The sequence below is a fragment of the Giraffa tippelskirchi genome, chromosome Y, assembly GCF_054371585.1.
Source record: "Giraffa tippelskirchi isolate mGirTip1 chromosome Y, T2T-mGirTip1v1.2.pri, whole genome shotgun sequence".
In the NCBI taxonomy this organism is placed as follows: Eukaryota; Metazoa; Chordata; class Mammalia; order Artiodactyla; family Giraffidae; genus Giraffa; species Giraffa tippelskirchi.
Window position 1 is genome coordinate 11566095 of NC_137290.1, and position 10920 is coordinate 11577014.

The 10920-nt window shown below is 53.1% G+C and overlaps 1 pseudogene; it reads right to left on the bottom strand.

Annotated features, from left to right (window-relative positions):
• Positions 1-1903: 1903 nt before the first annotated feature.
• On the bottom strand, positions 1904-4047 carry LOC145537788 (testis-specific Y-encoded protein 1-like; annotated as a pseudogene).
• Between the last annotated feature and the right edge of the window lie 6873 nt (positions 4048-10920).

Here is a 10920-nt window from a genome sequence, read left to right on the forward strand (position 1 = left end):
AACTGGATGACAGCAGGCTCTGAACTGACCCCCAGGGAGCTGACATGCCAACGCGTCTCTCACAATCCCAAGGACTCTGCAGGCAACCAGCCCACCACCCTTGCTTTCTCCTTGGTCCCTCCCTCACAGGCACACCCTGCAGAGGGGCACACACGTACACCCTACTCCTGCACCTTCCTCGCCTTTCTGCACTGCCAGGGAGGCTGGAAGTGCCTGGTGGCATGCCACACACACAGCCCGTCTCTCCTAGGATGACTATGTTTTCGCACAGACATCCTCCCTCAGCACGTCTCGCATTCCGTCTCGCATTGTGCCAGGGTGTGCCACCCTCAGGGAGGCAGGGTGCTGGCTGATGGGCTGATCCTTGGCAGCCCTGCCCAGTACCTTCCCCAGTCTCCTCCTCACGTGTGTGGAACAAATCTCCAGTGAACCTGGCTCTCTGTGCCTCTTCCTCCTTTGGGTCTCAGCCCTTGTCCGCGGGACCTTAGCCTCCTCACCATCCTGGGTCTGTCGTAGGCATGGCCAGCATTTCCGCAGGCCGGCTCACATCCCCAGAAACGGAGGGGTCCACAGGCATGGGTTTCAAAGCCCCAAGCCACATGATTTGCTCTGGGTGACTCCTCAGACCCTCCACCCCTCTTCCCGGTCCAAACACACAAAACAACTCGGCAGAAATGCTGAGCGTGTTTTTGCCTTTTGGTCTAATTGCATATTTCTGGAGTCACGGTCCTGAGTTATCACTCACCATCCTTTCCTTGTTCCCGTCCTGGACAGGGTCACTGCGGAGATACGTCGACCAACCACAGTCAGTCTGGTCCACAGGCATGGGTTTCAAAGCCCCAAGCCGCATGATTTGCTCTGGGTGACTCCTCAGACCCTCCACCCCTCTTCCCGGTCCAAACACACAAAACAACTCGGCAGAAATGCTGAGCGTGTTTTTGCCTTTTGGTCTAATTGCATATTTCTGGAGTCACGGTCCTGAGTTATCACTCACCATCCTTTCCTTGTTCCCGTCCTGGACAGGGTCACTGCGGAGATACGTCGACCAACCACCGTCAGTCGACCAACCACCGTCGACCAACCACCGTCAGACGCCTCATGCCTCCTCTTCTGGTTGCTCCACGCCTCCTCTCCTGTCACCTTCATCTCTGAGTCTGCCCTGGGCCAGACACACACGCACAGACCCACACAAACACAGGTCAGACAAGCACACGTGTATATACACACACATGCACGGCATGGGGCCACAAACCCAAAGAGGGAACGCAGGTGTGTCACTAGCTGAAGACACCTGTGTCCAGCAATGTAGGAGATGGCGTCAGTAGGCACCATGTCCTTCCCTTGGGGCTCCTTGTCCACCTCCTCTCCCAGCTCTTCCGTATTTTCCCCAGCGAGCCTGAAGCTGTTTCCAGTGCTGCCTGTGTGGTGGTGGTGAGAGGCCGAGTGGTGGATGTGGAAATTCACAGAAGACCCCAAAGTCAGCACACAAGTGCACTGCGAACCTGGAGAGGACACCCTTCCAATGATAGGCCTTCAAAGGAGGAGGCGCAGGAAGGAAGGGACCAGGCAATCTCAAACTCAGTGAGCAGCAGGAGGCCGGGGTTTGGCAGGACCCGGGGGAGGATGATTCTGACAAAGATCGTTAATTCATCCTGCCTCTAGCAGAATCACCTAGGACTCTCACACTGCAACCACAGCTGCTTTGAGGGAGACTTGCTTCCCTCACACACACATCGACTCCCCAAGCCTCCAGTCTCAGCAGGTCACCTGCCAAACGTATGACCCGAATCTAGGCTCCGCAGCCAGCTTGCATGAAGGCATTTGGGAAAGGAGAGTGTCCCAGCCTCTACACGGCTGACCCATCAGGGCCCACCACCTGACCCCCTCACAACCCGTGTTTCTGTCAGTTACCTCTCATGGCAGGACCTTCCTCCCTGGGGTAGGACTGCAGGAGATCCTCCCACATGTCTTTGCCAATGATCTGCTGGCAACATGAGCAAGGTCAGCCCAGGGCTGACCAGTCCCTGTACCCTCCCGTGAGCAGCCAAGAACTCCAACATCAATCGCCACCTGTGCGCGGGCCCAAAGCAACCCCACCTCAGCAATCCTGTTCAATTCTGGGCAGTTGTGGTCTGACAACCAGTCGAGAAAGTTAAGACTCCTGGCATCCAGCCTGCGGCTGGGTGCTCCCCGTTCAAAATCCCAGAACCACCGGACTGGAGTGGAATGATGCGCCCTATACCCTGGAGGAAGACAGGGGAGACAGGGGAGGGTCCCGCGGGTGGAGAATCCACACACTTGCGCACCCACCCACACCAGCCCAGGAGCCTCGCCGTACCAGCGATGTCAAGTTAATACTCCTTAATGATTGCCATGTCCCCGAAGTAGGGGTTGTCCTGAAAGGAAAATATCAGCTTGCAGTGGGACCGTGGATGGCTCAGCACCTGCACCTGCCAGGACAGGGAGGAGGAAAAAGGTGCAAGCTTCTTGGGGCCTCAGCTTGCCTCCCAGGTGGGCATTAAATGCTTCTGTGATGCCTCTCCAAGGACTCACAGCACAGGCACACGGATAACACGATCCATCAACTCCCTGCCCAGGGCCCCCACCCACCTGTCGTCAGCCTCACTGACCTTCAAGTCCATCATGTAGCTAAGAAAGTCTTCATCTTGGTCACCGATCATGACGGACACCTGGGGGTGGTTCATAATCTGCTTTAGGTCAAGGAGCCAGTCAGACCACATGCTGGGCCAAGAAGAACCACGAGCAACAGCCCTAGTCTGGGGCAGAAGGATGACACTACGACAGGCATCTGTGAGGATTCTGGGCACTTCCGCTTGCCCAGCCACCACTGACTCCTCAGGCCCTGCAATACCACCAGACAGGCTCATGGCTCTGGGTTCCCTGCAGTGTTCTGCATCCGAGGTGGTCTGCATCCCCCAAGCAGGGTCTCTTTCTGACTGCTCCTGTCCTCCTGGCCTGTGTGTGCTGGGTAGCGGCATGTCACTGCTAACATGGTCCAGATTTGCAGTTCCTGTGCAAACAGCGTCTGAAAGCTATGTGGGGGGCAGTGTGTGTGTGTGTGTGTGTTACAAGGGGTGTTATGTTTGTGTGTGTGTGTGTGTCTCCCACTGTCTCAGCTATTTGCTGTGTTCATCCACATTTGCAACAATAACTCTTTGGGGTTGCTGCTCTCTTCTCCTGTCTCTAGTCATTCCTGACCACGAGGTTTCGACTACTACTCCTGCTCAGACGTAGGCCTAATGGAGACACCCAAAGTCCTGGCTGGGACACTTACAGGTGTGGCACTGTGCCTTGGGAGCTCACCACTCCCCGGCCCCCAGTTCCTTCAGGGGCCTCCGTCATCCTCCCCCTGCCCTTGCCGCCTCACCCCTCCTGCACCTGCTCCTGCCCCTAGGGCCTCCTCCTCCTCCTTGGCCGCGGACGAAGATGCAGCAGTAAGGATATGCTTTGGCCTAGAAGCCAGGGATGCCCGGGATGATGGCGCTTCTCTGAGCCAAGTGACACTTCCTCCTCCGACGGTTCCTGTGCAGTAGGCCCAGCGGTTTTTCTCATTATCAGAGCTCAGTTCCACCTGCAGGGCGTTTACTTCCGGCCGCTCACTCGGGCCTCCGGGCCTTTCCTGGCCCTGCTCCTCCTCCATCTTCCCCTCTCGCTCCTGGGTGGACCCCTGGATCTGCTCCTCGTCCGCCACAACCTCCACCTCCTCCATGAGGTCGTCCGCCAGCAGAGGGAACTCCCGTCCAACCCCGGAAACCTCTCCTTTCCCCAGGCCACGCCTCCCTCCACCGCCTCCAGCCTGAAGAGGGTGGCCTCTCCCCCTGGCGTGCCACCTGGTGCCTGCAAGTTCCCAGCCGCGCACAGCATCGCGACGGCAGGCTGCGTGGACCCCACGCCCTGAGCACCCGGGCTCCCAACTAAGAAGGTCCAGAGTCCCGGGACTCTCCCGCCTTCTTCGGGCCGCCTCTGACCCTCCTCTCAGCCCTGACCATGACCCCGAGCTGGGGCCGATGCGAAGGGGCCGGACATGATAGCAGAGCAAGTGGTGGGCACCGGCGGCCCAGGCTGCAGTCACCCTGCCGCGACCACTGGCTCTTTGGGGGCGGGGAGTGGGGGAGATGGTCGCAGGGCGGGGGCTGCTGTGTGCGGGGGTGGGGTGGGGCCTGAGGCTGAAGAACGGGGTGCCGGATGTCCTGGGGCAAGGCGCCCTGGCCCTGGGAGATGGGCCCAGCACGCAGGATACCCCAGCTGTGAGCCAGGCTGGACCCATATCTAGTCCAATGGCAGAGAGGGTAGTGGGCGGCACCCTCGATGGACACGCCCCTAGGCCAGAGGCATCGTCCCAGGCTCCTGGGCTCCAGCGCCCCCACGTGGCCCAACTCTGCTCCCGGGCGGCGGCGGGTTTTGCATCTTGCGCTTCCCCGGGCCTCTGACGTTGACTTGGCCTCTGGAATTTCTATCCACATCTTTCCGCTGCACAATCCGAACAGCACACTCCGGTGTCCCACGGGACCTTCATCCCTGGGAGCTCTCCCGGAGTGTCCAAGGAAAGGCAGGGACGCAAAGTGGCTGGATAGTTTTCTCCGTGGGACAGAGAGCCTGTTGCTGTACGGATGGTAGGGGAGTGGGTTCAAAGCCTAGCGTTTGCTATAGTCGAGCCCCACCGTTCAGGGGCACCAGAGACGTAGGATACAGAGCTCTCTCCGTGTCTCTTTGTCTTTGCTTCTGGCACAGCACTGTTTTCTCTGGCCATCTTTCTGTGTGTGTGCTAGGGGCTGGTGTCTGTGTGTCTCCCTCTCTCTAAGTGGTGCTGTTGACCTCTGCCATGCTCTGGACACCAGCGCTCAGAAGAGACGCTTAACCTCAGCGTGAAGCCAAGCCCTTTTCCTCCTGAGTAAGTCGCACCCACGGGAGATCAGACTTGGTCAGTCCACACGGTCGGAGAGTGCTTTCTCAAACTTGAGAGCCAACAGCGGGTGGTCTCTGCTGAACCGCAGAAGGGGACGGCCGACCCTCCCTCCCTCGCTGGGCAGACGTGAACGCTGCACAGGAGTAAGGTGGGTTGGCCCCACTTTGGACAGAGGGAGAATCGGGACATGCTGTTGCTGGCATGAGGGAACTCCCTGAACCTTGTTCGAATGCCAGCCAGGGAGATGCTAAGGACACCTCCCCGTTACGTTCCACGACTCACCGGTGCAGGAGGCATGGACGTCTGCCCATTTACCCTACCGAGCCCCTTTCAAAGTGGTTCTGTTCTCCAGGTGAGGACACATCCCAGCCTACCCTGTCGCCCTATCCTAGGGGCCGGGAGCAGCGAGGAGATCAACCTATGCCATCCTTCCCATAGTCCCGATAGCCGATATACGCGTTCTGCAGAGTACAGAGAGATATTTCAAACTGGCAGGCTCTGCAGGTAGCGGGTGCTTATGCAACAGTGCTGGTCCATCTCTGAAAGCTTCCAAGAGAGGCAAGGGGTGCTCATGCTCCTGGCAAGGTCATGGAAAGAATGCCCCTGTGCCTGAGAAGGATGTAAAGGTCCTCGCAGCTGGGTGTCCAATGGTCTGTGGGGCCACCCACCCCGTCTTCTGTGCCAGGGAATGCAGCCTGTTCTGTGTCTCGGCTCCTTTGCATCCTCACTGATCGCCCCCAGGTGCTTTCCTCCTGCCTCTCTTTTCTGCCGGGGATCCTGGGTGCAGCACCGTGTTTCCACTTAGAGCTTGCTCTCTCAGTGAGATCACGGGGCTTGTTTCCCTGGCCCAGGGTCTATGCACCTTTCACTAGCTCCTTCACGTTTTTGCTGTCCATCCTTCCATCCCCCGGCTAGGCCTGTACTGACAGGTCACACTCAAGTGTCCTGGCAGGAGCTTACACACACATGTGTGCTCACCCCCCTACACACACATGCACACAAGCGCACGAGCACGTACACACATCACTGAAACGAAACCTGCAGATATGCAGAAGTACAGGCTTTCTTCTCCAGGAAAATAAATTTTGGTAAGCACCCGTCTTTCTTTGTCCTGGTTATTTTCTTTCACTCGCTCATCAATCACGTCAGGTTGCACTTCTAATTCTGTGCCTTTGCCTCCAAGGTTACAAAATGTTGGCATTTGCTCGTGACGGGGACCGAGCTGCAGAGCAGCAGCCAGGGTTAGAAGCGCTCGCCGTGGACACCTGAGTGACATGCATATGTGTTCTGCATTCTCCCATCGCCTTGGACAGGTTCACACTTCCAGTCACGTTGGCTTGATTCCATTGCCTGTGCTTTGCTTCCAGGAACCAGAAAACCAAGGGCCTTTGGGCTCAGCTGAGTTGCAGCACCCCTTTCTCGGTGTGCACCTGTCTCAGTCATTCCTTGTTAATGTTGCAGCCCTGTTGTAAGCCTACCACCCCTTAGGGCCCACGAGCTACTGAGTGAGGGGCCACTGCTCTTCCTAACTGTAGCTTTCTGTGTGCACCTGTCTACCTCTGCCCCCAAGCGCTATCTCCCTGTAGCAGAAAAAGGCCAAAGAGACACCCGAGCCTCCAAGGGCCCCAGGAGAATGTGACAGGCCTGGATCTGATACAATGTTGTGGAGAAGGCGCACTTGGATCTACAGGACCTCTGCCGATACAAGGCATGGAACCTGAGGCCCAAAAGGAAAGGAGGCATCCTTACCCTTCAGCCCTTCCGTTTACTACTACCCAGACCCACGGAGCCCCCACATGGATGGTGCCCTGGGAAACCGGCCCTCTCTGGTGCCTTAGCTCATGCCTCCCTTGTGCAGAAAGCAGCATTTCTCCCCACATGTACCACGACGGCTTGATTCCACCCCAGGCCTCAATGATTTGCTAAATGCCAAGGCTCTCTTTCAGTTGCACTCAGTAGGCTGAGGTAGGATTCATTATAGTCGGGCATCCCTGCTAGCCTACACAGCCCATGCGCCAAGGAAGCCAGGCCCCGATTGGGCCCAGAGACAGCCAAGATGCTCACTTGGAATCCAGGATCCCTCTGAGTGTCGCCTATTGCCGATTCGCTACGACAACATCAGAGTTTCTGCTCCAGCGAGACTGTCAGAATCTTCCCTCAGGGGAAGACCCACACCTTTGCTCCTGTGGCCTCCACAGCCAGGGACGAGTCCCCAGAGAAAGGAAGGAATTCTCGTCAGGACTTTCAGCATGAGCAATGGGGTATTTTTGGCCGGATCGCTATGGCCTAGCCCCTGGAACCTGAAAACCAGCAGGCTCCGAACCGCCCCCCGGGGCATCCCTGTCTCCCACTGTCCCAAGGTTCCTTGCAACATGCAGCCAACCCACCACTCTTGCTTCCTCCCTTGTCCCTCCCAGTGTCAAAACAGAGCAACTGCAGGCAGGTGCTAATGTCTCTAGAGTATATGCTGTCGGCTTTACAGCAACAAAAAATGTCATGACAAAAGTTCTGAAGCTTTTCAAAGGTAAAGCCTGTATGTTTAGAAGATAGTTGTTGACTTCACCGCTTATGAGGTATTTATGACTGTTCTTTGGTGCTGGCTGATTTTAAGATTATCACTGGTTTCCAGCCCCCTGTTACTTAGGAAAGCACCCACTCATTTCTGAGAAGTCAAATGATCACCCATGAGCTTCAGCACTTCAACAATTTCGAAGACTAATGAGCGAGTTTTCTCTTTAAGATAATACATGCATTTCACAAGAATCCCAAGTTGTGACATGGTCTGTTCATTAAAACAAACAAACAAAAAAGCCTCTCTCTCTACCTTCTACTTTTGAAGTTTTAATTTTGCTGATATTTATAATCTGTTCAGCTTGAGAAATTTCTTTCAAAAATTTTGCTTTCAAAAACCAGATTCCAGGGGTACAAGCATATACATTCAGACTGATTAAAGGAAAAGCAGGAGAGTTGGTGAGGCAGTGAAACCCCTGGAACTCTTGTGCATTGCTACGGAAGTATGAATCAGTGCTGCTCTTTAGAAGAGAAAAGTGGTGGCTGGCATAACTGCACATATGCATGTCCAACCCCAACAACCACGTTCTTGGGTATATTCCCGGTAGAACTGTGTATTAAGCTAACAGAGGGCATGCAAAAAGATGTTTCATGACATCTCTTACACTGTTGGTGGGAATATAAACTGGTGCAGTCACAGTAGAGAATAGTGTGGAGGTTCCTTAGAAACTACAATAAAGCTATCATATGAGCCAGCAATCCCACACCCAGGCATATATCTGAAGAAAACTCTACTTGGAAAAGATCCATGCATCCCTGTGTTCAGAGCAGCACTGTTTACAACAGCCAAGACATGGAAGCAACCACAGTGTCCATCAGCAGACAAACGGACAAAGAAGATGTGGTACATATACACAACGGAGTATCACTAAGCCATCAAAAAGAATGAAATGATGCCATTTGCAGCAACATGGATAGACCTAGAGATTATCATACTGAGTGAAGTCAGGCAGAGAAAGACAATTACCTTATGGTATAACTTATACATGGAATCTCATGCAAATGGACTTAGGAAACAGAAACAGACTCGCAGACATAGGAAACACACTTATACTTACTGAAAGGGAAAGGGGTTGGGGAAGGGATAAATTAGGCCTTTGGGATTAGCAGATACAAACTGCTATATACAAAAATACATAAGGTCCTGCTGCATAGTCCAGGGAGCTCTATCTGATATCCTGTAATGAAAACCAATCTGAACATTCATACATCTTTCTATCCGAATCACTTTGCTGTGCACCAGAAACTAATACAACATCATAAATCCACTATAATTCTATAAAACAAAAACAAAAATGAACTCATATATATATGTGCTGTTGCTTCAGTAGTGTCTGCTCTTTGTGACCCTATGGACTGCATCCTTCCAGTATATACAGGCTTCCCTCATGTCTCAGACAACAAAGAATCTGCCTGCAAAACTATAGGTTAACATATATATATCAGTTCACTCCAGTTGCTCAGTCGTGTCTCACTCTTCGCGACCCCATGGACTGCAGCACACCAGGCCTCCCTGTCCACCACCAACTCCCAGAGTTGACTCCAAGTCACGTCCATCCAGTTGGTGATGCCATCCAACCATCTCATCCTCTGTCATCCCGTTCTCATCCCACCTTTAATCTTTCCCAGCATCAGGGTCTTTTCAAATGTGTCAGTTCTTCACATCAGGTGGCCAAAGTATTGGAGTTTCAGCTTCATCATCAGTGTTTCCAATGAATCATACATATATATATATATGTGTGTGTGTGTGTGTGTGTGTGTGTATGTAAACCTTACATATATATGTAAACCTTACATATATACCTGCATATGTCTAAAGAATGTTCCTAACAGGTCCATTCATAATAGGCCCAAAATGCCAGCTACCCAAATGCCTACAGCATTTCTCAGCTTTTGTGCTGGGAGTCCATTTGATTAAGGTCTGACGAGAGTCCATCCTTAAGGGTAAGGACCATCCTTAATAGACAGGCCAGATGGGGTGTGTTTCGGCAAGTGTGTGTCCATTCCAAAAGAGTGTCAGTTGCCACCATCTAGGGGTTTTGTGAGTAGGCCATTGTGAGCAGCAATGAGTGTGTGGGTGTTTGGGAGAGGGGTGACCGCGTGCCTGGGGGTCACTGTGCATTTGGTGATTCTGCAGTGTGGGACCCCAGCCCCCGGCCCTCCCTACCCACACCCCCGGGCATCCAGGCCCTTGTGTCTCCATAGCTCAGCAGTATAACATGGTTTTCCCCTGTCAACCTCATGTCCGGTCTCCTGAAAGACCTGGGCCCGGGCGGGGACTAGGTAGGGGAGGGGAGGGGTGAGGGTCGGGGCCCAGGTGGAACCCCCCGCCAGGGAGACAGTGATGCCAGGATGTTAAGCTCACAGAGGGGGTGTGAGGCCAGAATTTCCAGTCCTCCAACCCTGATAACCACAAACTTGTTTCAGGCAGTTTTAACTGCTCGATCTGAGCACCCGTGTAGAACGGGGGTGTGAAGGGGTTGTGAGCCGCTCCTTCCCCGCTTTTGTCCTGGTGGTCCCCAGGCACCTTTGAGGAAAAAGGTACCTTTTCCTAAAAGGTGCCCTTTTCCTAAATAATTGAAGCAGATGTACAATGCATAGAAAGGAGGCCAAAAAGATGCTATTTGAGTTAGTTCGAGTTTTCTCAGATTCATGTTCATTGAGTCGGGGATGCCATCCAACCATCTCATCCTCTGTTCTCCCCTTTTCCTCCTGCCCTCAATCTTTCCCAGCAACAGGGTCTTTTGAAATGAGTCAGTTCTTCGCATCAGGTGACCAAAGGATTGGAGCATCAGTCCTTCCAATGAATATTCAGGGTTGATTTCCTTTAGGAGGGACTGGTTTGGTCTCCTTGCTGTTCAGGGGACTCTCAGGAGTCTTCTTCAGCACCATGTATGGGACCTTGGCAAATTGTTTAACCTCTGTGCCTCAGTTTTTCTATCTGTGAAAGGGGGAATGATAAAATGGGTCCTGCCTCCTGGGGCAATTGGGAGAATTAAGTGTGTCATATGCAAAATAACTCACTCGGGTTGGTATCTGGCTTTCAAGAACCAATTGTTTATCTTTTAAAGATTTTTTACAGTGTGGACCATCTTTTAATTTTTTTATTGAATTTGTTTTACAATATTGGTTATGTTTTATGGTGTTTTGTTTTGTTTTTTTTTATCACAAGGCATGTGGGATTTTATCTCCCTGACCAGAGGTTGAACCTGCACCCCTGCACTGGAAGGCGAAGTCTTAGGAAACGATATTTAAATCCTCGTTATCATTCTGCCGATGCAGTATCAGGTTAACCCATGTATGAGCCGGAATGGCTTTCCTACATCTCAATATGTGAAAACTTCTTTATTTCCAAAAGCCACAAGGATATTCTAAATATCTGTGTAAAACGGGAGGAGATCCTAGTCAGTGGGAGAGAGATA